The sequence below is a fragment of the Mytilus trossulus genome, chromosome 1 (assembly GCF_036588685.1).
Source record: "Mytilus trossulus isolate FHL-02 chromosome 1, PNRI_Mtr1.1.1.hap1, whole genome shotgun sequence".
Classification (NCBI taxonomy): domain Eukaryota; kingdom Metazoa; phylum Mollusca; class Bivalvia; order Mytilida; family Mytilidae; genus Mytilus; species Mytilus trossulus.
The window spans coordinates 35,931,174-35,934,224 of record NC_086373.1 but is presented as its reverse complement, the minus strand read 5'-3'; positions in this window follow the sequence as shown (position 1 = coordinate 35,934,224).

Genomic DNA, 3,051 nt, shown 5'->3' with positions numbered 1-3,051 from the left:
TACATACAGTAAAACTCAGTTAAAAGGAGGTCTGAGTTTGATGTCAAAATCGGTAGCAAAAGAAACTCAGCCAAATGACAATGATACATACATAAACAAAGGACTACTTGCAGTTACTGAAATGCCAGCTCCAGGCCTCATTAAATCTGATTGAAATATATGTCTTTATCTTATACATAATGTTTGTTTAGCAAACATATATGGCAAACATATATGGATGTCATGCTGAAATGTATTTAATTAACAGATTAACAGTGTTTGGGGATAGATATAAAAAAGAAGATAAAAAGATATGGTATGATTGCCAATGAGACAACTGTCCACAAGAGACCAAAATGACACATTTATTAACAACTATAGGTCACCGTACGGCCTTCAACAATGAGCAATGCCCATATCGCATAGTCAGCTATAAAAGGCCCCAATATAACAATGTATAACAATTCAAAGAAGAAAACTAACGGCCTTATTTATATAAAAAAAATGAACGAAAAACAAACTTGTAACACATAAACAAACAACAACCACTGAAATACAACCTGACTTGAGACAGGCACATACATAAATAATGTGGCTGGGTTAAACATGTTAGCGGTATCCCAACCCTCCCCTAACCTGGGACAGTGGTATAATATTTGAAAAAATAGACCTAACTATGAAAGCTAACATTGACCATTCGCCAATGAATTAGGACAAGGTCAGATGAAACATATACGACAGAAATGTAGACCAACCAATAAGTCCAGACTACAAAAATCTATAATTATCAAAACCAAACCAAACCTTAACTTTACTCACAGATCCATGAGTCAGGGTACAGTTATTTGACAGTCGTGTAGACCTAGCATGGATCATATTATTGTACAAAACATATATACCATACTAGTATTACTCAACATAAGACAAACTCCTACGACAAAACAAAAAAACTACCGGTAAGGATTTTTTTTAAACAGTCACTGAACTATGAATATTAGGTCCAGGACAAAGGACTAACTTCTTTCCATCGTAATTTGGTTGAGTGGCATTCCCCTTTTAGATGATTAATATAAAAATAAGGAGATGTTGTATAATTGCTTATACGAAAAACTATCCACTATAGTTCAAATGAAGTGGATTCAACCATCTATATACGGTCACCAAAATTGAGAATTCCCATAGTCTGTTTAATTCATGTCATTGTAATATTAGAAAAACTATGTAAATTTATCAAAGTTATAAATGCGAAAGTTAGTCCTACAAGTTAATTTCATTGTATTGTTCACACATGCTTGTAAAAATTGTGCCTTATAGTTATAGTTATGTATCTATAACTATGTAATTGAAGTTTTATGAGAAATACAGTATTCATATTCGCTATAAAATTACTGAGAAATGTGAAACAATTCAATTGAGAAAACTAACAGCCTCATGCTTATTCATAACTAAACAATAACTGAATGAATTTACGAAATTAATATATATGACAGATATGATCCAACAAGAACCACTGAACTGCTCGTTCCAGTCTTGGGACAGGCCGATGAAATACGGAATTTGCAGTAATGTTACATGTTGCTGACGCCAAACCCTTCCTCTAACCTGGGACAGTGGTGTAAACGTACAACATATGAACCAAAATACAAAATTCAGTCAAATGAGGTTTTACTTGTCACAGTAGAAAAACAAAATAACAAAAACACAAACATATTGCAACATGTTTAATGTGATCACTGAATCAGATTTGATGTATCGTTAGGTAACAAGTGTGGGCACATGTTAGAGTGGATTGTATGTTTGGATATTTGACAGTGTTTTCTGACATAGCCATATAGGGTTCTATATATATCTGTTGCACAATGACAGCTAACCTGAGCAATATTGTTCATTTAATATACTTTGGTTTAACGTTCAAGACTTTATTTGAGAAAACATTATCATTGATTACCAAACGATTGAAATGATAAATATGTTCTACACCTTTGATTTTGGATACATTAGTAGCTAGGACAGGAACACTTTAGGTTCATTCTTTCGTGATATATTTAGATGGGAGGTTGCATATAAGAACATGTACTATTTGTTTATCATGCAAAAACAAATAGTGCTGCCACATGTTTTGGTTAAATTAAGCCCTGAAAGTGGTAACATAATGTGCGAAGAAGAGTGGAAGTTTAAATTTCGTGGAGCTTTAATTTGCCCTTTATTAGTAGTGTTCTGAAAACCTATTCATCATTTTACATTCCCTGTGTACGTATACAGTTCTGCAGTGTCAAATATAATTAATTGATGAAAACATCAGGAATTACTTGAAAGACTATGATACAGTCTTATAATATATCCAAGTCTTAATCAAACAAGAATTTGGTTAATGTTTTAAATCAGATATTGTTCTGTGCGATTTTGAGATGTTGATAGAATATTGTATACTATAAAATTGAGAATGGAAATGGGTAATGTGTCAAAACAACCCGACGAAAGAGCAGAAAACAGCCGAAGGCAATCAATGGTCTTCAATGGAGAGAAAAAAAATCGCGTAATAATGGACGTAATACTAAACTCCGAAATATACACTAGAAACTTAAATTAAAAGATCATACAAGACTAAAAAAGGCCAGAGTCTCCTGACTTGGGACAAACTCAATAATGCGGAGGGATATACATTTTTTTTTTCAATTTCCCTTTTCAACATATTACACGACCTGATAATTTGTAATTCAAAAAAAAAAAATTAAGTTAACACCTTTAATTTGATTAACGACTACAAGACCATTACTGATTTTTTTCAGACTATCGTTTTAGTAGATTACTAATAATATAACTTTTCAAATTATCATTGACACTAATAATTATTGGAGATCGGATCAAACAATGTATCTGTTAATGGAACAATTATCAATATATCAACCCTTATATCGTATACAAAGGAAATCTCCTCGGGGACCAACTTGACAAAATTCCGGATTGATATTTTGATAACAATGTCAAAATTTAATTATTGATTGCAGGTTTGAGCTTCAATTTCTGGAGTACGGTTAATATATGCTGTACGACTGTAATATATAATTCATA